At 54.6% G+C, this 24,885-nt stretch overlaps 1 long non-coding RNA gene across 1 annotated transcript in view; it reads left to right on the forward strand.

Moving 5' to 3' along the window:
* Positions 1-20,107, forward strand: part of LOC308638881 — a 34,063-nt gene extending 13,956 nt beyond the window's left edge. Inside the window, exon 3 of the long non-coding RNA XR_014019958.1 lies at positions 19,724-20,107. This is a non-coding gene — a long non-coding RNA (uncharacterized lncRNA). The remainder of the gene's footprint in view (positions 1-19,723) is intronic.
* Positions 20,108-24,885: the final 4,778 nt, after the last annotated feature.

The following is a 24,885-nucleotide window of genomic DNA, read 5'->3' on the forward strand; positions in this document are numbered from 1 at the left end:
GGATCGCCAGAGTTGACCATGGCTGGGTCTGGGGGTGTCCATGTTCACCAAGGGTCTGATTTTAACACTCTTCCTGTGTGGTTGATTGTATTTGAGAGGGCACGGAAGGAAGGTCAAGGTTAGTTCAAAGGGTTTTCTTACAATTCAGCTGGTGTATTAAAAGGGCTGTGTATCCCGCACAGAAAGTGTCTTAGTGCCTTTGGGCGGCTCTTAGAAAACGCTGTTAACTGGGTACCTTATAGCAGCAGAAATTTCTCATAGGACTGGAAGCTGGAGTACTGGGGGTTCAAGGTCCAGAGGGGGCTGACTCAGGGTCTGCTGAGACTGCTCTTCCCTGTCACCGTTTAGACTCAGGACAAGGGCGCAGTGCTACTTCTGTTTTTTGGTGAATTAACTTCAAATGATGCATCGAGTCTTTCTAAGCCACAATCTCCTCTCATAGGAAGAGTCGACAGTCGCAGCCAGCGGAGCTTGATTATTGGGTCGATGTGAGAATAAACAATAAAAACCCAGGGCGACACTGTGTATAAAATGCTGTGAGTTCTTCAGGAACGATGGCTGTTTTTGGTGTTTGATATTTTGAGGTTGGTGTAGTTACGCTAGTCAGGTTTCTGGGTAATCAGCGTGGAAAGCCGGAAGGTTCTGTGGACTCACAGTTTTAGAGGTTTCAGTTCATGATCTCTGGGTCCCTGGCTTTGGGTCTGAGAAGGCACGTCACCACAGGGAGCAGATGGAGGAGCAGACCTCTTCTCAGCTCAGGGTGGCCGGGAACTGAGAGTGTGGTACTTCAGGGACAGGTCCCCAGGGCGGGAGCTTCTCCCACTAGGCCTCGAGAAGGTCCCCCTCCCCCACCAACAGCACCACGTCGAGGACCTTTAACGCAGGGGCCTTTGGTGGGCCCGGAAGGTCCGCCATATTGCAGTAGTGGTGTGCGGTGACACAAAAATGACACTAGCAAGTGCCACCGGAGCATCCTCTAGAGTCATACTCTCCCCAGCTGGTAGCTGGGAAGGCCTGGGTGGCCCCCACCCAGCTGTGTGTTTGCAGGTCTTGCGGGGAGCAGCTAAAAACTGTTAATGCCTAGGACCCCCTCCACATCAGGAATCTGGTTCCCTTGGTCTGGGGTAGCACCTCGAACATGCGTGAATGTGTGTGATACAGTCACACGTGTGTGTGTGTGTGTGTGTGTGTGCAGGTAACGTGTGTGCTTATGTGTGAGGGTGCACGCATTCTCCCAGGATGATTGTAGTGTGTTCTCGGGGTGAAGTGGTGTTCTCGATGACAGCCAGGGGGGCCATCTGTTGGCTCTGGCGGTTCCAGTGGACATCCTTCTATTGCTCAGTATCCCATTTAATGAGGGCACCCCCTTTTCTTTGGTGTCACGGTTCAGGTGATAAGTTGCCTAGTCCCCTTGCTGATCGAGAGCGGCTCTTCCCCTTGTGAAAAGGCATCTGCATAGTGTCTGACCTGGGCTTTCCGAGTCTCGGCCTGGACTCCTGTGACCGCCCCTTGGCCATGCTGGGTGTCTCTTAGAAATGCCTAAGAGAGCACAACGGCTCCCCTTTTGTACAGTAATGAAAACCCCTCCAGATAGAGTCGTGCTGGGTTCCCATGTCACCCAACTGATATGGCCACGCAGAGGTCCCGCCCCTGCCCGGCCCCCTCAGGAGGAGGAGGAGGTCTGGCCGTCTGGACAGTGGTGCTGACGACCTCCGCGACCTTCTCGTGAAACCTGACAGGTGTTGGGCTCAGAAAGCAGGACACAGCTTCATCGCCGTCTCAGTGCTGCTTTCCTGAACATGGTGCGTGCCATGACGGAGCTCGGGGGACGGGACGTTGTGACCTGCCTGCTGGTGACATTCAGCAAAACTCCTGACACAACATTCCGAAGAGCTGTGACCTTCAGTCCCTCTGGCCGGTGCGGGGACAGTGCTTGTAGACTCTCCCAGCCGTGTCAGGTTTTCCCTTGTCTTTTTGCTGTGCTGGGGATTACACTCAGGGCTTTGGTGCTCTGCCCCTGAGCTGCACCCCCAGCCCCGCGGTGTCAGTTTTGATTTTGGGGTCTGGGGCAGCCTGGCCCAGAATGGGCATGTACCAGAAGAACTCAGGCGGTTCCACCCAGGCGTGTTGATTGACGAGGCTTCGCAAGACGTCTGAGGGTGTAAGCGTATTTCTAAGATGGTAGGAAGGATTCCTTTTCACCACTGGTTATTGATAGACTCTGGATTTTAAATATCCCCCAGGCTGGCCTGGTGGCGCACTCCTGTCATCCCAGAGGCTCGGGAGGCTGAGGCAGGAGGATCACAAGTTCAAAGCAACGGTGAGACGCTGAGCAGCTCTGTGCGACCCTGTCTCTCAATAAAATGCAAAATAGGGCTGGGGAGGGGGCTCAGGGGTCGAGTCCTGCTGAGTTCAGTTCCCAGTAACCCCCCTCCCCCAGCCACCAAACATGTCATCCAAAGCGCATGTGTTCAGTCTTGGTCCCCAGGGTGTCACAGTTGGAAATGGTGGGACTTCAGGGGGCGTGGCCTAGTGGGAGGTCTTCAGATCATTGGGGATGTGCTCTTGAAGGGGATTGTGGGACTCCAGTCTCTTCTTCTTTCATTCTTTCCGTTCCCTGGCCATGCCGTGTTTATCTTTTGGTCTGGGAGGTGTCCCCCCATGATCTCCTGCCTCCCTGCAGGCCTGAGTACACAACCAGCCGTGGATGGGAACCCCTGAAACTGAGCCCACAGTGAATGTTTTCTGCTTGCAAATTGATCGTGTGTGTGTGTTCAGAGGTGTTGCGGTTGAGATCCACCAGAGTGAACCAAGCACAGCAAAAGTTCATGCCACCCAGCACCAGTAAGTGGCCTTGCCTGCTGCTGGAACCCAGGGTCTGCGTCACCACTGGAAAGTCCAGCTCCGAGCCTTGCAGGAGCCTGGCGTGTTGGCCGGTCTGGCTCAGAGCTGTCGTGGCGGAACCTCAGAGGTTGGCTCTGGTGGGTGGAGGGGGGACTAGGAAGTCTCCAAGAGCCTTTGCAGACGGCACCGAGACCCTCTGGTTCTCAGAACTGCGGCACCCTAGGGATGATGGGGGACTCTTATGGCCATGAAGTGGCTTCTCAAACGCACGGGAAGCTGGTTATTTGCTAGAGGACTCCTGTGCGCTTATAGTTACTTGCTTTAAAAAAGGAAGGTCCACACGTTTCCCTGGACACTGAGGAATGGGACTCCTGAAACAGACGTGGAATGCCCTTCAGGTGTCCCCGATCCTTGCAGGTCCTGCTGTAGCCTGTCTTCTGCCTCCTCACGGCTCCGTTCCTCGGGTGTGATCCGGAGCACGTGGTGCTGGGTGATTTGTTGGCACGTCTATCCTGTTACTAGGCTGAGAGCAGAAAGCAGGGCAGACTTAGATTTGCATTTTCTTCACTTAGCAAAGGAGGGAACACACCCTGCATATACTGGAGCCTTGGTGGAATTCATGACCGTCCACAGAATTGGAAGCCTCTCGACCGTCTGATCCACATCCCAAGGTGCTCATGTCTGGTCAGTGGGCTTTAGCGTCTGGGCTAACACACGAACGGGTCAGTGCTGTTCCCTGTGAGCAAGACGCTCCGTCCCTCCTGGCTGGAGAGGATCAGCCCCTGCTGTGCCTGCTGGAAGGAGCCGGAAGGGCTCACCCACCCCTCTGCTCCCGCCCATCAGTGCGCCTTGATGCCTGTGGAGCAGGCCGAGTGCACGTGCAGGTTCATCCCGTGGGATAGAAGCAGCCAGGGGTCCTAGGAGCCGCCGGATGATGGGGTCAGCCCAGGGTGACCTACCTGGGAGATTTTAAGAAGTCCTAGAAAATTGTGGCTCATGGTGTGAGTGAATGAAGGTCAGAGAACACCAATAAATAAATAAATAGCATAACATGAGCTACAAATGCAGGCATCACTGCCTTCCCGGGTGATGGATTGACAGGCTTTCCAGAAAGACTGTGGTCAGCTGTGTGGGAGCCTTCCCAGGTCTGTCAGCCCTTCCACACGTTTTCCGTACCCAGAATACCCATTTCTGAGCCGTGCATCAGCGGTGTGGTAGAGGGAGAGGGACCAAGAAGGAAAACAGAGCCTAGCGGTGGGCGCGGGGCAGGAGGAGGCTTTTCCTGTACTACCCAGCAGCCACTGCTCTCCCAGTGTGTGTTGCAGAGAGTATGAACCACCTGGCTGAGTTCGGTTGTGCCTATCCATAAAATGCCAGATGGCCCCGAGACGCCCGGTTGGCGTATTAATCAAGAGCAATGTCATGTACACACCAGCGCAGGGCTCAGATTGATAAAGTTATGCAATTATCGTGGGAGTAGGGAAGTTTTATAACCACACCAGTCCCTGCGCCTTCACAATTTGTAATGTTTACGGACGGCTTTGGGGATCTTTCTCCAAGGATAAATCAATCCCTTTAATCTTGTTACCGTCTCTACATCACGGAGGTGTTTTGCTCTGGCTTTTGCTGGTTTACAAGATGACTGGAACTCGTCCTTTTGGAAGCCAAAGCAGCATAGGGTAGAGAAGTCTGCCAGGAGTCTCCGCGAGTCCCCGGGAGCCCATCAGACAGGCCGCTCTCCAGCCCCCAACCCACCAACTTTTTTTTTTTTAATTTTAATTTTTTAGATTAATGGGGACTGTGTTGCTCCCAACAACACAATTCTGGAGAGGTATTTGTTACGGCAACAGAGAGCTCACTTACAGGGGCCTGTTGATCCAGAAAGACCCAATTAGGAATGCGGATCTCAGAAACTGAGCCGTGGAGCTAGTTCTGGGAAGGCCTGCAAAGTGGCCTGACGCGTCTTCCCGTCCTTTGTCCTTTCTTGTTACAGCTCTGCTTGAGGGAGGACAGTGGATATTTAAAGCCCTCCATCACCCCTTTTGAAGACAATCCTGTGAACGATCCATACTCTACAACTGACAGATAAAAAAGGCGATTCCACATGCCTTGGGTGAAAGTGATCGTGGTTCTGTTTTTCTAAGAAACAGGAGAGATGTTAAATCGCAATCAGCTTGGACAGCAGTGTTAGTTTTAACACAAGCAGCAGTGAAAGAATGATTATCTAATACGTTCATCCCATTATTTCCCGTTCTTCTGACTCACATCTTTTAAGGATAAAAAAAAAAAAATGCTGTATTTTAAAAGGAGGTGGCTCTGTCTTTGTCCGGTTTTCATTTTCAGGACTTTCTCAGATGACAAAAAAAGCATACATCTTGGCTTTTGCACAAGCAATGGAATTACACTTGGCAGGAATACGTTTTTCCTTCCCTCCAGCCGTGATAGGATCAAGTCCAGATTTGAAAATGACGAGGACATCAGCACGTTCGGTTAATTTGTGCAGGTGTGCCCGTTACAACTTCCCGCGGTGGAGGTGATGGTGCCAGCCTGTGCCCTTTGTGCATGGCAGAGGTCAGAGTCAGCATTGCTGTGCAGTCCCAAGGCAGGGCCACACTCAGAATCCATAGGTAGTTCCAGACTCGGGATATTCGGCAGAGAGGTGACGTCCTGTCCTCAGAAACCTAGCTGTCAGTGAGTGACCAGGGCACTTGGGTCTGCTGTGCTGATCTCACGACCATCGCCAGTGTTCTTTCCTGCCTCTGCGTGGGGCGGGGTTGCAGTCTGTCTCAAATTGAAGATGTCCTAGGTGAAAATACTAAAAGCAGATCACCTGCTGAACCTCCCAGCGTAGCAGCGCAGCCCACCTGGAGTGCCTGGGTCTCCCTCAGTGACCGCATGGCCGCCTGGGGGCAGAGGAGGGTACCACCTGTCGCTCATTCGCCTGGGAAAAGAGGCAGGTCCAAAATCCCAGGCAGGGCCTCTGCTGAACGCGTTTGGCTTTGCACTGCCTTAGAGTCCACACGCTGTAGCTGGAATCGTCTAGGATCGGGGCCCATCTGCTGTCCATAGGCCGGCCCCATGGGCCGGCTTGCTGTGCTTACTGCAAGATTCCAGACAGCTCGACACGGGTGCTGCAGTGTGTGGTGACGCTCTCAGGCTCTTGGTTTGTCTGTGCAAATGGACAGGAATTGACATCCCTGCCTCTTGAGATCAGAGCGTGTAAGATGTCACTTGTACCCACCCTGCACACGTGGTGGCAGCTGCTGTGGGTTCTAACTCTTGCTGCCCTTGTCTGGGCACAAAACCTGCCTGCTCTCACATCTCATGAAGCCCTGTCCTCAGCAGAGCCGTAACTGTCATCACAGGCCCTGTCTCTCCTCCCTGCCCAGATGTTTATGTGACAGCTGCACAGAGTCTCCGCAGCCGAACATGGTAACTGCATTTTGATAAAAAACAACTGATGAATTCATTTTTTCATTTTTTATTTTTGGAAACAGGGATTGAACTCAGGGGTGTTTAACTGATGAGTCACATCCTCAGCCATTTTTTTAATATTAGAGACAGGGTCTCACCGAGTTGCTTAGTGCCTGGCTTTGGCTGAGGCTGGCTTTGAATTTGTGCCTCCGGAGCCGCTGGGAGGACAGACATGAAGCACCTGGCCTCTCCTCCCTCACTGTGCACCTGGACACGGGTCTTGGCCTCGTGCTTCCCGGGGATGGTTGTCGGGGAGATCATGACGCTGTTGCTGTGCAGTTGTTTTAATACAGAAGAGCAGGAAGAGGGGAGGAGGTGGGGAAGAGCGGGGGAAGAAGGAGCAGAGGATGAAGAGGAGCAGGGAGGGCCCTGGGGGGCACTGCAGGCAGCGCTGCTGCAGACGTGGCCTCCTGAGCTCGTCGCCGTCCCCCTCCACTGTGCCCTCTGGGTGGCAGCTGGCAGCACCCTGTACCCACTTGTCAAGCGTCCCACGCTGTCTTGTGCCTCCCTACGTTTGCACAGGCTGCCACTGAGCCTGCCCGCCTCCATCTTCTCTCTTCCCTCTTGGCCTGGAATGTCCCAGCTTGTCCTTGGACCAGCCAAGGGCTCTTCCTTCAGGTTGACATCTCGGGATGTGCACCTGCTAGGTGAGGGAGAAGCGGTGTTTTCTCCTTCCTGTCCTGGACAGCCTGCTGGTGCATCCCTGGGCGTCTGAATAAGCCTGATGTCGATGCACATGCAGCTCATCTACAGGATGCACCCACCAAGACCCTGGGTCGTCTTGCATCCTGGTACAGTGTCCCTTGTACATCTCAGGCAGGAAGCAGTCCCTGGAAACACTCCCAGTAGCCCACAGACTGGGGACCTGGCCACGAATGTAGTCAGCCCTAGGCTCACTTGGATTGAAAAGTGGTGACGTTCCTTCAGGAGCAATAAGCACAGGCATCTGCATCGATCGCGTTTTATTTCAAGTACTGGATACTGGTTTCTACAAAAGCCTTTCTGTTTTAGGAGCTTTCGATATCTGGTAAATGAGTTCGTGGCTTTCACCACCCAGGTTTAACAGAGGACTCGTAACGTTCCTTAGGCCTTGTCCCGTAGCCCTTCACCAGGAGGGAGACGTTCTGTGAGCAGTAAGGGCTACCATTGTGCAGTGCTGCGCGGGATCTGGCCTGAGCAGTTGGGGAGTGCAGGGGTTTAGTGGAAGCGCAAGGCTGGCTTTTGGCAGCTGCAGTTGGCCTCTTGGTGTTGTCCAGTCAGAGCTGTGACACAGTCATGTCCCCTAGAGTACAGTCCCTTCATTTGTAAAACGTGATGTCTCATTTCACAATTTTACGAGATCATTGGAGGACACTTTAGGAATATAAGGTAGAAAAGAATCGTAAAGGTGCCAGGCGCGGTGGCACACACCTGTCATCCCAGTGGCTCGGGAGGCTGAGGCCGGAGGATCTCAAGTTCAGAGCCAGCCTCAGCCACTTCATGAGGCCCTAAGCCACTCAGTGAGACCCTGTCTCTAAATAACAAAGGGATGGGGATGGGGCTCAGTGTCCAGCACCCCTGGGTTCAGTCCCCGGTACCAATCCACAAACCATAAAGGCGTGGTATTATGAGGCACCTAGACGTATTCCACTGCACTTCACACACACACACACACACACACACGTGTATGTGTGTATGCATAGACACTTTAATATACGTGAGTGTGTGTATATAAAGAGCTGACTGTTGTCACTCTTTCTTTTTCATTTTCATTTACTTTTCTTCTTTCCACCCCCCTCCTCCTTCCTGTCAGCTGCTCTTTCTTTCTCCTCCTCCTCTCTCCCCCTTCCCCTTCTTCAGCTCCTCCTCCTGTTCCTCCTGGTTCTCCTCCTTCTCGTCCTCCCCCTCCCCCTCCCTCCTCTTCCCCCTCCCTCCTCCTCCTCCCCTCCCCCTCCCTCCTCCTCCTCCTCCCCCTTCCTCCTCCTCCCCTCCCTCCTCCCCCTCCCTCCTCCCCCTCCCTCCTCCTCCCCCTCCTCCTCCCTCCTCCTCCTCCTTCTTTCACCTCCTCCCCCTCCTCCTCCTCCCCCTCCTCCTCTCTCCTCCCCCTCCTCCCCCCTCCTCCTCCTTCCCCCTCCTCCCCCTCCTCCCCCTCCTCCTCCTCCCCCTCCTCCTCCTCCCCCTCCTCCTCCTCCTCTCACCTCCTCCCCCTCCTCCCCCTCCTCCTCCTCCTCCTCCCCCTCCTCCTCTCTCCTCCCCCTCCTCCCCCTCCTCCTCCTTCCCCCTCCTCCCCCTCCTCCCCCTCCTCCCCCTCCTCCTCCTTCCTCCTCCTCCTCTTTCCCCCTCCTCCCCCCTCCTCCTCCTCCCTCCTCCTCCCCTTCCTTCCCCCTCCTCCCCCCTCCCCCTCCTCCTCCCCCTGCTCCCTCCTCCCTCCTCCTCTCCCTGCTCCCCCCTCCTCTTCCCTCCTTCTCCCACTTCCTGTCATGTTGTACAGTGGACAATTCTAATGGCCTATGCTCACCTGCGTATGTGACTTACCTTTCACAGCTCCTTAAGGTGCTTCCAACAGGAGAGAACTTTAGGGACTTGTGTGTGTGTGTGTGTGTGTGTGTCCATCCTAAAAACAAAGTGAGAGGGGAAGGACACTGAGGGGCAGTGCTTGGCCCCGGACCTGGTTCTCAGCTCTGCAGAGTGACTCTTTGGAGGCTCTGCACGGCCAGCTTCCTTCCACCGGGCTGCAGTGCCAGCCAGCTGCGGGACAGGGTTCCCTCCTGTGCCTGAAGAAGCCCCCAAGCCTGTGCAGAGGCTTCAGCTCTTGCCTTGCTGAGCTTCCCAAGGAGAGCTCCTCAGACTAGTTGGGGTCCTGGGGGAAGAAAACCAAAAGAGCTCAGTCTCCGTGGGTGGGTGCAGACCTCCCTGAAATCTGCTCATGTAACTTGCAGCGGGGTGCGACCTGCTGTTCTCCACACTGGGCTGGGACCCTTGGCGGGTGGTGTGTCCCGGCAGCTCATGTGACCACCTGGGCAGCAGCAGCAGCAGCAGCAGCACCCTGCAGGGCGAGGGCTCCTGGCCGTGCCTCTGATTCGCGTCTTTCCCTCTGATGTCTTTGTTTTATTTTGCACTGAGAAGACACTGACATATCCCTCCATCTTCAGGAAAGCACCTCTGTTTCATTTCCTTCAAGGTAGCAAATCAAGGTGGTGAGTCTTGATACCCGAGCGCTGTTTCCGCAGGGCCTGTTTGGTATTGTCCCCGCTGCTGCTTCCTAGTGGCCCACACTCGTGCTCCTGTGAATGCTGCCGGCCATGTTTCTAGCTTTGTTTCCTGCAGATGTTTTTCTGCTTTTTCCCCTTTTGCCTGACTCCCCTGACACAGGCGTGTCCCATGATACTTTCACAAGCACCTCGTTGTTTGTCCATGACACTCCTTAAACCATGGTGTGAGTCACACTAAGAGATGATGTTTCCAGGTCGGCTGGCTGCATCTTGGTGCGTGCGTCCACCTGGGAATTCTGGGGAGCGTCCATCCACACTGATCGGGTTGGTTGACGTCTCATCCTCGGTTTTCACTTGTTTTCCTGAGCCTTCCCCAAACTTAAAAAACAACAACAAATCAAAAAAGCAGTTATGAGTGACCTAGTTCATTTTTGTTTTTCTGTTATAAAGACTCCGTCTCGTCTGTCTGATAAAACATACTGTCCCTTAAGAGTTTCCTATATTTAGGTCTTTCTTAACATTTGTTTTGCAAATAAAACCTGTAAACTTTTGAAGATGTTCACTTGGAAGACAAAGCCTGTCATTTAGCAGAAAACACGTGGAAGGGGGAGCGTTTAAATACTGCTGTTGAGATCATTAGCTGCAGAGAGCTGTGATTCTGGGTTTTACCCATTCACGGGTGACACGTTCTTCTCTAGCTACTAACTTTGCTCATCTAATCCTGACCTAAGGGCAGTTGATAAAGGGCACAACTTTGAGAAACTATTTGCATCCCAGCCAGAAGGTGGGAAATATACACAGACGCAAAGCACATGCGTGTAAATGTGCACATACATGTTCTCGCACACAGAGTCACATGCATATCCATATACACATAGGTATATGCAAATGTCCACGTCTACACATATGCACAGACATACCTCTGTGTATTCTTATGTATACAGACATATGTTCATGCACAGACACGTGTACACACATGCACATATTTACACACATTCACATATGTGTGCATACAAGTGAACACATGCACACATCTGGACACATCTACATACACGTGCATTCATTCACAAGCATGCATGCCTACGTGTGTGCACATGTATTCATACACACAAACACGCATGCTCGTGCAGACAGACCCACAGACACACACATGCCTCTCCACACTTGCGTATCACAGGTGTGTATCTGGGATGGTGGTGTGTGGTTAGGCTGCAGTTTTCCTGGTTTAGTAGACACTAGGATCTGTGTAGGGGTGAGGGGGGACTGGAGGGCAGACTTCTCTTTGCCTCCGGGGCTAGTTGTAGGACGGGGCCGAGTGTAGACCGAGGGTGGAGGCACTTGTGTAACCAGGGCCGTCTGTGAACCCCAGTGTATACAAGTTACCATTGACATTCAGGGACACACGACCAAGTTTTGGGCCAGAAAAGTGGGAGTCGTCTTCATGTGTGAGATGATGGGAGAGATTGATTGGGGGGCGGCTGGTGGATTGTGGTGCAGCTTGGGGTGGAGGTTAGGTCCTCTTTCCAGGGCGGGGCCGGGCTGAGTGCAGACATCAAGGCAGAGCTCAGCAGGAGTGGGCCCGGAGCTCAGCAGCTCCTCAAAGGTCTCCTTACCCAGGCCAAGGCTATTGCACACACACACACACACACACACACACACAGCACATTTTAAACCATGGATGACAACACTCCAGGAACGGCCAGGCTGATGCGGAGCTGTCGTTTGGTTGGGACAGGTGGTGGTGGTGGTGGAGGTGGTGTGGGCGCGGCCGTCCCAGCAGTGGGGGTGGGTGCCACGGAGGGAGACCTCGCTGGTGTCTGGGCCAGGATGGAAGGGGACCCCCCCGCGGAGCCCACAGAACAGCAGGCCGACGGTGCGTGGGAGCAGCGGGGAGGCGGGTCGCTGGTGAGGAAGGTGACCAGGAGGAGGAGGGCGACGGCCGGAAGGTCAGTCTGTCGTCTGTTGAGGTGCGACGGGGTCTGTGTGTGAGACACCAGCTCCTGGCCAGAGAGCGGGTGTCTTGGGCCAGGACTGGCCGAGAGTGGCAGAGGGGGAAAGGAAGGGTCAGGAGCCACGCGGGAGACCCCGGAGTGGACGGGACGTGGCATTTGAGGAGAGCGGTGGGGGTTGGCAGGCACTGAGCGAGCCCCTCGTTCCGTGACCACAGCTGGGGGAAGCCCAGGGTGTGGCTGAGGACACTTGGGGACCTGGGTGTCTGGCACTCAGGAGAAAGGAGGGGGGATGGGAGGACGCCTTGCCACGGCTCAGGACCCGCCTCTCATTTTGGAAATGGCCTCAAGAAGGGGTGCTCACACCCTAGGTCCCCCTTGTCCACAGACGCTTCTACGTGATCCCCATGATCAGAGATCGGGGCGCACTGGCCAGATACGGCCCCGCTAACAGAGTCGGCATCTCCCCGGCTTCCTGTCCGTTCCCGCTGGGGCTCTTGTGCGGTGGGCAGAGCCCCGTGCAGTGTTCCCACTTATGCCGAAGCACGCTGCAAGCCACCGGAGACGTGCAGGGGACAGGTGTTACAGGAGGGGACCCGGAAGTGTCAGGAGGAGGAGGAGGAGTGTGCTGGAGCAGAGCCTCACGACGCCCCCTGTGTGGGGTCTCAGGAGCCGGGCTGCGAGTGACAGATGGCTTCTATGAGGGAGTAATGCAGGGCAGGGACCTAAGTCATCTCCAGCTTGGAGCGCAGGGACTCACTGAGTGTACATTCCCTTACACGGTGACAGGTGATCGTCTCCAACACCCAGCACGAGTCCAGGGTGGAGTTCAGAAGCAGCTCCTCCGTCTCTGTCGCTGGCCCCAAGGCCCTTGTTCACATATCTGAGACAGGATTCCCGAGGAGACTGTTAATGAGGCCTGGCGTGTCATCCAGGGCGGGTACAGCTGAGCAGCCTCCTCCCACGGGGCAGTGCCGGGGGTGGCCGGTCCTGCAGCAGCAGGCTGCCTGGCCTGTGTGGGTGTCCCTGGTGCCCAGAGCCCTGGCCTGTCTGCATGCACTCAGCCCGCCCTGGCCTGCTGTCTGGTCTGTAGTTGGGCCAACAGGCAGCATCAGCCCCAATTCCTGACGTCCTGGTAGATGGTAAGGAGGCCAGGATCGGCCTCTGGTTACACAGTAGATTGCACACAAAATGCAGCATGGAATCGACCCGTCAGCACATATTCACCCTGGAAACACAAGGGGGCTGGCCATCATGGTTTATCCTACCGATAAACTTTCCATGAGCTTAAAAATGACACAGCAGTATGCACGATGACAGAATTGGGTCTCACGTATTCACTGCAGGACAGAGTCTTTGCAGATTTGTTCCCTGATGCCCGCGAAAGGGTACAAGGTTTTGAAGTCGGGCTTGTGATCTTGGTCTGCAAGCTTGTGTGCACGCAGGACCTGGTGATCCCAGGCCCCCTCCTGCAGGGGCTGCAGAAGCTCCTCAGAGGGCCAGCGCGTGTGGGAGGATGCAGTCAGCCGCAGGGCTCAAGGCAGATTTACCGACGTCGTAAAAGTCTGTGGTCCTTGCATTAAAGAGCAGAGTATATGCATTTTTCCTTTAAAACTTTATTCATAAGAAATTAAGTACTCCTTGAATAGTAATTCAGATGCCTCAAATAGTAATAACTAAATGTGATTTCTTTTCCTGTAATGTGCCCTTTGGTCGCAGGACAATAATGTTTAAGGCTTTCTTAGGTTTAATGGGTAACGGAGATGAGAACTCTTTTTATAAGTGATCAGATTTGTCCTTGAATAAAAAGACTTTGCAGACACCGCAGTGTTCAGTTTGCTTGTCTTATCTGAACTTTCCAAGCTCTTTTCCCGAGGAATCCTTGAGTATTTGCTCTCTCTCTTTTGAAATTCATGAAATGATATTTAGGGAAGAATTCCATTTTAGGAAGATAGATGGTAGCCACATTGGAAAGTTCCTGCGGTGAGTGGGATGTGGAGAAGATACGACAGCAGTTCTGAGGGGCTAAGAGGAGAGGAGACAGTAACTTTCCAGAGTCAGGGAGAGCCTGGCCCTCCCCGGCTACCTGCCTTCATGTGCATCAGCTGACAGGGACTTGGCAGCCTTGGGGACAGGGCCGGGGACATCGGCGGGTGTCAGTGGTTGCAATACAGACAGCTGTGTGTGACCTGCAGGGCAGGAGGAGGTGAGAAAGGAGGGCGAGCAGGGATGGGGTAGTCTACAGAGCCCAGTCCCTGAAGTGGGTGCCTTGGCCTTGAGGTCGTGTCGTCCTCAGGAGAGGCGGAGGGAGGAGGGAGGAAGGCAGGAGGAGGCTGCTCTTGGCCTCTGCACCCGACTCAGCCCTTCCTCCTTCCTCCTGCTGGTGCACCCCTTCTGAGGGCCAGCAGGATTGAGGCTGGGAGAGTGTGTCCTGCCACAAACCTCAGACGATGTGCTGTGCAGAGGGACTCTGCGGCCGCCGAGTCAGCCCTGGGCCACGGGAGACGCCAGTCGCGTAATGGACAGGAGTCTTCCACCAGAGAGGACGCGGCAGGAATGTGGCCCTGCAGAAAGCGTCCCTCCTGATCCGTTCAGTGGTTTCAGGGGGTTCTGACCCAGAGGAGGGTAAGCCCATGAAAGATGAGCTCAGGTGTGTGACCATGGGCTGCTCATCATGATCTGCAGCGTATGGGGTCTTTATGATAGGAATGGAAACAGATTGTCCTACAGATAAGAAACTGGAGCAGAATCCTATCTTCTACATACGGGAGCCAGCCGTCCTGTAAACAGGACGTACGGCCAACGTGGCAGGACCCAGGATGTTGTCCCATGGTGGTACATGCTCAGAGACACGGTGGGTGGGAGATTTAGTGGTCCCGCGATTCGCACTGACCTACGCACCAGCGTTGACGCCCATCCGGTTAAAAATAAAGCCTTTTTTGCTCAAACCCAGTATAAAGCGTGGCCAGGCCTGCTGGGCCATCTTAGGATTTCCGTGTCCTGGAAACGGTTCCCACGGGTTGCCATTCAGCGCCAGAGACCTCTGTTGGACTCTGGCTTTGGCAGCACGTTGCCGTAAACCCATGTGTTGGAATGAAGCTCGCGGCTGCGATGTGGCCTCCAGGAAGACACTGGCCAGGGCCCACTCCTGGTTTGCTTTCAGATTTGTCCTTGGCTCATCCCTGAATGTGTCAATCAGCCAGAAAACACGAGCCCCCTCCACATCGCAACTGGAGTCCATTGTGGGAACAGAGCTGAGCTGCCAGTTTTGAAAGAGAGAAGGTTTCCCTCAGGAATCTCGTTCAATTCTGCAGAATTCATGGGTTTTATCTTTTGTAACTCTTAGGTGTTAAGCCGCAAGTGTGAGAGAACGTGTGTCAGGAGACACACCAGATAAAACCCACTCCCTCCTGGTTCTCCTCTCCCTTTACCAACACAGGAGTAACTTGTGGGACGTGGCTAATTAATAGAAGCTGAGAAATTCATCAGCACACAATAGCACCCTTGTTTGTGAATAAAGAAAGGAGAATAAAATTAGAAAAGCGTAATAGACTGTTCTCAAAAGATCCAAAGACGAATGTCTAATGCTCCATTTTCCCTGTGCCCTGGGCTAAGCTCTACAAGACAATAATAGCCTTCTCATTACAAGAACGTACCGTTTCATTAATTGCAGTATGAATTACTGCCCACACTAATGCTCCGTCATCATCTAATAACTAGTCTCTGATTTAAATAGAGCTTAAGGACTGTCTTAGGAGCGGCCAGAGAGCATGGAGAGTCAGTATGCAGACCAGCATTGAGCCTCTCTGGTCCCTCAGGTCATGGATGAGTCCTGGAATCCAGGTTTCATGGCCCTGCCGGGGCTTTGGTCTTCCTCTCACTATGGACAGACAGTAGGGGTCTTGCTTGGAATGCAGGGGATACTCTTGAGTTCACATTGAAGAAGTCGTCGTCGTGTAAATAGTGTCAGCCAAGTACAGAGCGTGACGTCAGTGTACATATGATGAAGTGTGATGCGCCCCTGGATTCGTGCCCATGTTGGTGTTTCCTTATCAGTTGACACTTTGACCCGCAAGTCCAGGGTGTCTTTAAAATAAAGAGGCTGCAGTGGGATTCGGGACCCGTGTTCTGCGCTCTCCATTTCTGGATCCAGAATTCTGTGGTGGTTTTTCAAGGCACGGTGACACTGAACTCTCTGTCTTGTGGCACGTGACAGAGACTGGAAGGCGCAGGGCAGTGTTCCAGGGATCTCATTGGTTTCCCAAAGGGGTGAGAGGAGTAAAGATGGGGTTCACCGTCTCTTGAGCTGCCAGCTGAAGAATGCTGCTCCTGTTGGGAGCATCGGATTCTGCTGGAGGGGCTCGTCCTCAGGGCACAGGAATTGGGGGTTTGGCTGGTGACAGCCGGGCCAGGGAGGCCTGAGCTAACAGAAGGAGTCACATCACCTGTGCGTCAGCCCCGGGCAGCCTGCGAGGCCCTGTGGTGTCGGCTCTGCCGCGCAGCGAGGAGGAGCAGAGATCAGAGAGGGATGTTCAGGGAAGGTCCTGAATCGGCACATCGGTGAGCTATTTCTAATTGTTCAAACGTAACGTTTATGGAAATAGAAATATTGGAAATGCGTTTCTCCGTGCTGCTTTCTACCTGGTTTTGCACACCCCCCACTAAAATGCAAGTGACTGGAGGTGTTATGAAGTGGAAAGGTGGAGCCCTCCAGACAGGCCGCAGGAAGGGCCCACTTCTCCTGAGATGAGACGCACATCTGGGCACGCTGAGGGCTGCGGCAGCGTTTTCTCCCCACGGAGACACAGGACCCGCCTCTCCAAGGCTGGAACGGGTCTCTCCAATTCCATTTTTCCTGGCATCCAGGAAAGAATTTCACAGACCCTAGAACCAGAGCATGTCTTGGGCACCATCCTGTATGGACTCTTTTCTGCAGAGACCAAGCACTGACCCCCGGGTAGACAGGGCCAGTCCTTGTGCTCCATACAGGACATTCCACAGAGGGCGGCGTTTACGTCCTGGGACTTGCTTTAAATATCATCCATATTCACTCAGAAGATTCACCATGTCGCGCTTACTCGCTGGCTGGCTTTTTGATACAGATGTTTATCTATTTATTTAGTAGTGCTGGGGGTTGAACCCAAGGCCTTGTGCAAGCGAGGCAAGCACTCTGTCAACGGAGCTATATCCCCAGCCCCCAATGCTTGACTATTTAATAAGAAAAAAAAAATGATGTTTTCTTCAACTTTAACTTTGTTTGTCATGGAGCTCAAATACATGAGAATTCACATTTTTTTCCCCCAAGAGATTCTACAAAGACATTTACTGTGACTTAAAATATTTAGATTTCAGCAACATGGGAAGATATCACGTTTAGAAATGAAGTCGAACTGTTTTCCATGTTATTTCTTTTCACGGCGGGGCGGGGGGGGGGGCCAGTGCGTATAACAATCCTGTCTCTGTATGGGCTTATTTATCGCTTTCCTCTGAGATTTCTTCATTGGAATTGGCTGTGGTGAGCCGGGTGCCTGTAATTCCAGCTGCTGGGCTCGAAGGCTGAGGCAGGAGGATGGTGAGTTCAAAGCCAGCCTCAGCCAAAGCGAGGCCCTGAGCAGCTCAGGGAGACCCTGTCTCTCAATAAAATACAGAATGGGGCTCTCTATACTCCAGTTCTATTGGGGGATCTCAGAGAAGTTTCCAGAGAGTCCTGCCCAGGACCACCCTTGACCACCCTTGACTTTTCGACTGACAGCAGGTTGACGCCACGCTTTCTAGTCCCCACGACCACGGCCACTCTAGGTCACCTTGGCCCATGCTGACGGATGCTCATTGGAACCTGCTGTTACAGATTTTATGGTTACAAGGAATTATCCTTGCCTTCCTGAGTTCTGGGATCTGGTCTGTGTCAGGGTCACAAAAGTCCCTCTGTTGCCAAAAGCTCAAGTCGTTGTCCCCAGTGCCAATCCAATAACAAGGACCCAGTTCTGAGAAAAAGAAAGTTTCTGGCTTTGCTAGCCAAGGAGAGACCCAGGGGACGCCTGTCCCAGAGGCTGTGACTGTCAGCGGGAGCCGGGAGGGGGCTTCTGAAGAGGTGACTCGGAGGCAGCGCGCCCCAGGTTCTCTGTTGGGGGTGCCCTTCACTTGTGGATGTGGGTGAGAGTCATCCTGAGATCACTTGGTGCCATCCCCACAGTCTGGAAGACTGTTTAAGTCAGCTGCCGAGCCGCCAGGGCTGCATTCAGAGCCCCCCCCCCAGGGCTCCGCTGTGGCACCTCCTTCACGGTCACCTGGTTCTCCTCCTCTGATGGTGGACCTCCGTTTCTCCTGCAGACACCGGCTGTTTTGCTGGGGAATGCAGCACGTCCTGTTGCCCGGCAGGGCTGCAGGTGAACAGCTTTTTGAAAGGAAGCACCTGGGGGTCAGTGGTGGGTCCGGTTATAGACTTACTGCCCTCATGTCATGTCCCCACCATCCCTGTGTGTCTGTCCCCCGTAGTGAGGACTTTGTGGCTGGCTGTGGGCCTCCTGGTCTGCTGTGGGGGTAACTGCAGTAGTTGTCCTGGTTTCTGGTGTTTGCTGCATGCAGTGTGCCTGGCTCCTCTGCACCCCGCCCATCCTCCCCCATCCTCCACCCCATCCCCTCTCTCCGGGTGGCCCACTCCTGCTGGCCGGGTGCTGTCTTGCAGTGGGGGGTGTCGGTGAGTCCGACCCTGTGGGCCCCTGGCTCGTCCTTGGACAGCTCAGCCCTCTCCCTGGGTGAGGCCAAGTCATCTACTGTGCAGATGCCGGTGAGGATTGCCAAACCTGGGATGGAGAAGAAAGAGGCCATTTGTGAGCTGCTGGGGGAGGCTGGCTGCTCAGACCCCTGGGGTTTTACTGGGAGAGGAGGGGGGGGGAGGGCGGGGCCTTTTCCTAACTGCTGCCGCAGGACCCTCTGCCCTGCAGCTCCGCCTCAGCTCTGCCCCCTGGTGGGGAGACACGAGACCCGAGGAGAGGCCACTGTCCAGTCACACTGCGCTCCACCCCGGCAGGGGCACCCAGTGTCTCTGTGTCATGGATCTTTAGATCATGTGCTCAGCTTGAAAAAGGTAAAAAAAGAAAAAAACCCACTTAAAGAAGGAAGAGGAGGAGGAGAGAGAGTGGAGTTGATTTCAGGAGGCAGTTTAGGGTTTCTCATCTGAAGGAAGGGGAACAGGTGGAAGCAGAGGATGGGGGAGGAGAGAGGAGGACGGGGAAGGGGAGGAGAGAGGAGGATGGGGAAGGGGAGCAGGGAGGAGGACGGGGAAGGGGAGGAGAGAGGAGGATGGGGAAGGGGAGCAGGGAGGAGGACGGGGAAGGGGAGCAGGGAGGAGGACGGGGAAGGGGAGGAGAGAGGAGGATGGGGAAGGGGAGCAGGGAGGAGGACGGGGAAGGGGAGCAGGGAGGAGGACGGGGAAGGGGAGGAGAGAGGAGGATGGGGAAGGGGAGCAGGGAGGAGGACGGGGAAGGGGAGCAGGGAGGAGGACGGGGAAGGGGAGGAGAGAGGAGGATGGGGAAGGGGAGGAGAGAGGAGGATGGGGAAGGGGAGGAGAGAGGAGGACGGGGAAGGGGAGGAGAGAGGAGGATGGGGAAGGGGAGCAGGGAGGAGGACGGGGAAGGGGAGGAGAGAGGAGGACGGGGAAGGGGAGGAGAGAGGAGGATGGGGAAGGGGAGCAGGGAGGAGGACGGGGAAGGGGAGCAGGGAGGAGGGCGGGGAAGGGGAGGAGAGAGGAGGACAGGGAAGGGGAGGAGAGAGGAGGACGGGGAAGGGGAGGAGAGAGGAGGACGGGGAAGGGGAGGAGAGAGGAGGACGGGGAAGGGGAGGAGAGAGGAGGACGGGGAAGGGGAGGAGGGAGGAGCAGAGGAAGGGGAGGAGAGAGGAGGACGGGGAAGGGGAGGAGAGAGGAGGACGGGGAAGGGGAGGAGGGAGGAGCAGAGGAAGGGGAGGAGAGAGGAGGACGGGGAAGGGGAGGAGAGAGGAGGACGGGGAAGGGGAGGAGGGAGGAGCAGAGGAAGGGGAGGAGAGAGGAGGACGGGGAAGGGGAGGAGGGAGGAGCAGAGGAAGGGGAGGAGAGAGGAGGACGGGGAAGGGGAGCAGGGAGGAGGACGGGGAAGGGGAGCAGGGAGGAGGACGGGGAAGGGGAGGAGGGAGGAGGACGGTGAAGGGGAGCAGGGAGGGGCCCTGGTTTTCTGTAGGCACTGAACAAATCCTTGGTTTAAAAGGAGACTCTCTTTCCCCAAACTGCAGGTAGCTACAGGAGGCAAGAGAAGAAGCAGTCCTTTAGATGGCGCCTTGGTGGCCAGTGAGGTGACAGCGTGGTGACATCACCCCCAGGGTGACGTCTAGACCAGGAACCGCCCGCCGCCAGGTGGCGTGTGGACAGCAGCACTTGAGGCCAGAGCCTGGGGAACCTCGGGAGGGCCTGGGCCCTCAAAGGCAGCGCCTGCCGGGATGTCTTGGGCAGGACATCATGTTGGGGACAGGGCTTGCTGTCCCCCAGGTTGGGGCCCTTTGGGAAATTTGTAAGGAAAGCAGGATGACCTTTCTCAAACTCGGCGAGAACCTGCGCTGGCCGGAAGGGTCAGCAGCCGTCGTCTTGCTGGCCTCCGGTTGCTGACAGTGAAACACACAAACGCAGGGAGGTGACTTCGTCCCTTTCTTTCGCTTTATTTAATAATAAAGAATCAACTGACCACGCATCATGTATGATGGCTGTACCATTACGTGAACACAGACGCACACCCCCCCCCCCCCCCCCCGTTTCAGTCAGGAGACTGATATGGGATGGATTATATCCTCCGAAAAAATTAGTATGTCGACGTCCCCATTCCCAGGACCTCCGGGTGTGACCGTCTTTGGAGGTCGCGTCCTTGAAGACACTGGTGGGTTACAGTGGGGTGCTCAGGTTGTGCACTGACCCAGTGGGACTGACGCCTTGGTGGGAAGGAGTGTGGACACAGAGCCGGTGTGTGCTCAGGCTGTTCTGTGGGCTCTGTTACTGGCCCACCCTGCAGAGGCCCCTGGAGGTTTCTGGGATGCTGGCCTTGACGTTCTGCTCTCCTTTCTCAGAGTCGCTTCTAGCTCATTTGCACCTTTTGGAAATTAAACTGGGATAGAACTGGTGGCAGTCCAAAGGCAGGGCAGAGCCGGCCGAGCGGGGCCCATCTGGACAGTATTTAATGCCCAGGTGTCACCTGGGGATGACCAGCTGGTTGGTCCCCAGAGGCCTCAGAGGCGACACTGGGCTGCAGTGGGCTGTAGGAGCCCAGAGTTTGAAGGTCTGGACATTGGATTCGGTCAGCACCCAGCGCCGGGTGGCTTGACTTTAGGTTGGCCAGTGGCCATTGCAGTCAGTCTGCCCTCTCCCGTGGTGCCGTGTGGGCAGGCTGGTCGCTTTGGTCCCTGTGACTGGGGAGGCCGATCGCGGGTCCTGACGGAGACACACAGCCCCACTTAGCTGAGCACCTCTAGGGCCACTGGGCACTGAGGAGGGCGGGCCTCTGCCCGGGGGCTGGGGAAGCAGGACAGGATTTGCCGGGCGACAGAGGGGCAGGCCCGTGAGGACCACCGTCCCCCACCCACACAGAGTCACCACTGCACACTCACACGGGGCTCCTGCAGTGACGTCGGCGCCGACTGTTTCCTCGAGTTGTGGTGCGGGTCTGCAATGTCCTGCCACTGCTGTGGGTTGAAGGCACGGCCCCTGCTCTGGGGCTGTTGGGGCCTGGTGGGAGGAAGTCAGGCCATGGGGAATAATGGGCCCCAGCCCCTGCACCCCTTCCGTGCTTCCTGTCATGCTCTCTCCACCGTGTGTCCCCCACCGTGATGTTCTGCCTCGTCCCGGGCGCAAAGCCTGGAGACCAAGTGACCGTGGACAGAAACCTCTGAAACCATGAAGCAGAATTGACCTTTCCTCCTTATAAGTTCATCTCCTCGGGTGTTTTGTCACAGCCATGGAAGGAGGGTCTGGCTGGCCTCATATCCATGTCTCTATCCTGTGTAGCAGTTCAGGGAGCTCCTGAAAGTTGGGGGGAACAGCTGTGCTACCCCCAAAGACATCATAACCCGACATATTGACCTTGCCCCAGGGCAGAGGGCATGGCTATCTTTTCTCCCAAAGCTTTATGGTTGGAAAACTTGGTCCCCAGGGTGAGGGTGTGGGAGCGCTGGGTCCTTGCAGAGGTGAGCCTAATAGGAAGGTCTCTCGTCAATTGACATCAGGCCCTCAGAAGGGACTGTGAGTCCCCAATCTCCCTCTGGCTTCCCATTTGGCTCTGTGAGCTCCTTCTCCCACACTCTTCCCCTGACACCCCCCTGATGTCATGCTGCCAAGGTCTGTCCTCTCTAGAGCCTGCAGCGTGGTATCTGAACTCTCAGCCTTCAAAACTGAACTAAAGACACCTGTTTTCTTTTTAAAGTTAACCTGCCTCAGGTGTTTCATTATAGTAACGAAAGTGAACTAATACAGCAGGGGAATAAAATGACTCCCCAATTCAAAGTAGGTGCATGTCCCAGTAGCAGAGGGATTTGTGAACTCCAGAGTGACCGTGTGAAGAACGCTCCCTCCAACTGCAAAGCAAGCACGTGGAGATACTACGGATGGTTTCAGGATCGTTAATTAAGATATCATACGGGCATTGGGATGAGATTGATGTTTCATACAATATCAATACATTGAGAATGATTGTTAGGATTTTACTTATTTATTTTTTTTGGTACCAGGGTTTGAGCCACTGAGCCACATCCCCAGCCCTTTTATGTCCTGTATTTTATTCAGAGCATGCTAAGTTGTTCAGGGCCTCGCTGGGGCTGGCTTTGAACTTGAGATCCTCCTGCCTCAGCTTCCTGAGCCTCTGGGATCACAGGCTTGCACCACCGCGCCTGGCTGGGATTTTCTTCATCAAGTTCAGGGTGAACAAAAATTCCTACAGGCGAATGCTTCGCTGTTTTGCTGAGGAGTGGAAATTGCTTTGAAGGTCAGTGGCCTGGTCGGTAGGCACAGAAGAGAGGGGAGGGGGGCATCTACTCACCCCGAGTCATGAATTCCAGGGCCCGCAGAACCTTCCAGAATCTGTGGGTGGGCTTCAGCGAGGTCCTGAGCGCCCGAGAGGTACATGTTCATGTTCACAATTAGCGTTCTTCTCAGGGAAAACACCTTGTTCTTTCGGGGTTCTTAAACGGTTTTATGACCTTTAGAAAAATGCCTAGGAAATAAGAGATACAAAGGCTGCTACCATGATTCCTGTTTTTAAAGGGTACCCACCATTCCCACAGAACGTGCCTCCGGAAAAGCGCTTCCCTCTCACCCTCATGGCATATTAATTTTGGGGGGGATGGCAACAGAGACGTGGCCGTGTTTCTCTCGTTGTGTGCAACTACGGACCATTTGCACTGGCTGTTAGATAGCCAGCCGCCCTGATGAGAAATACCACGGCTCACGCGGGGTTCCCTGTCTGCAGACACAGTGTACAGACACGTCTGGGAGCTGATCGGAGGCTCCTGCAAAGCAGGGCCTGGCCTCCTCCTGCTGTGACTAGCCGGGAGGTCCTGGGGGACTGTTCCCTGGAGCAATCCTGTACACAGGGCGCCCCCTGGTGGGCAGAGGCCTGCAACTGCACCACTGCGTGCCGGGCTTCCCACAGCCAGAACCTGGGATAAACCTGGTGAAGGCAGAGATCTGAGGTCAGGCTGAACAGGGACCCTGTGACACACAGAGACGGGGCGGTCCCCAGCTGCCAGAGCTCAGAAGGAACCAACACGGGGGGCCTGAGGGAGGGCTCCGGCTGCCTGTGCACACGGGAAGCTGTCCTTGTCCAGTCGCGGGTTGCATGTGGCTCTGTGTCTGCAGTGACCAGGTTGCAGGGATCCCAGTGCCAAGAGCAGTCAGGTCCCCGCTCACTCCTGTGACCCACAGGGCGGGTTCATGCCTCCAGCCCTGGCTCTGTAGGACTAGAGGTGCTGTCCCCAAAGGCCACATGAACTGGACGCTGCCCGAGCGCAGAGGAAAGCAGCTGGGGACGTGCCATCAGGAAGCAGAGAGAGAGAGAGAGAGAGAGAGCTCTGCTCATGAGGGACAAAGGCACACCCCAGCGACCCACCTTCTCCAGCCACACCCCACCTCGTACCCACTCATTCTCCTCTGTCCTTCCTGCACGTCTCGCGCAGGAGCTTTAGGGGAGCACCTCGTGCGTCAATTGTCACAATTGTCACAATAGCAAGGATGGATGTACGGGTCGGCACATCTTTCCCAGGACGACCCCCATCCCCGAAGGCTGGGGGGGGGCCTGCGACCCGGTCATTCCACTCCAACGTGGGGCAGCTCTAGGGTCATGTCCCCCCGCCCCGTGCCTAGCTCTGGGCTGTTGCACCTCCAGCTCCTCCTCTTCCTCCTCTTCGCGAGCGTGAATTCATAACAGAGGCCTTCCCCTGCGACATCTCACCGTCTGCTTCCAGAGGACCCGGTCCGCAGCACGGGAGGTCTCCAAGGCAGTTCATGAAGAAGTAGCTCAATGGCTTTCTAACTGTTTGCTGGGTTAGCTTTTTGCTTCACACCCCTTTTCAGAACTTAATCACGTGGGAATAGACTCGATTTGTCTAGACGAGATAAAGAATAGGGTCATGTGTGAGGTTATCTTATCTATAGAACTTAAAACACGGTTATTAATTGGTGACTTATAAATTGAAGTGTTATTTTAAAGCAAAAAAAAAAAAACACCCCACTATGATCCATTCTGCTCAGTTCTCTGAAGGAGAGATTCATTTGGCCATTGCACAAGGCAGAGATGGATCAGTCACGGTGCCTTTTGTTTTACTACTTTAATGGTTATTTTTGTGGCCTGTTATTGATTGTTGGCAAACAGTGGCCTTTTTTGGAAATCTTTGCTTATTTGATCTTAAGAAGAAACTCAAGGTTTATTTTTGCACATTGACTGTCACCTGAATGTGTGCCACAGACTTAGTATAAATGGCGACCTCTCACCTGTCCCTTATCTAACTCATTAACACAAGGAAACGGGAAGACGCGGCCATCCTTCCCTCTGACGTGCAGAGCCGAGCTCTTCCTGCAGGGGGCAGCGTCCTACAGGAGAAAAGGCCAGTCCCTGCCTCTAATTCTCCGCCCAGTAACAGATTATTATTGGGCTCCTTGATCTAATGTTGAAAAAAATCCTTTCCCACAATGTGATAATGAATTTGCTTGTTTGTGGCAGGTTTTATAGCCAACAATAGTATTGCTTCATTTTAAAAAATGTTCACGGTGGAGCTTTAGATTATTCTAGTGTTTTTTAAAGGACCCTGGTTGATTCTGTGGCACCTCGCAGCATTTAGGGGCTTGATTCTCTGCTCAACACCTCGGAACCCGTCCCCTTGGAAAGCCCCAGGTTGGAATATTGTTGTCAGCCTCAGTGTCT

This window comes from Spermophilus citellus, assembly GCF_964194105.1.
Source record: "Spermophilus citellus genome assembly, chromosome: X".
Classification (NCBI taxonomy): Eukaryota; Metazoa; Chordata; class Mammalia; order Rodentia; family Sciuridae; genus Spermophilus; species Spermophilus citellus.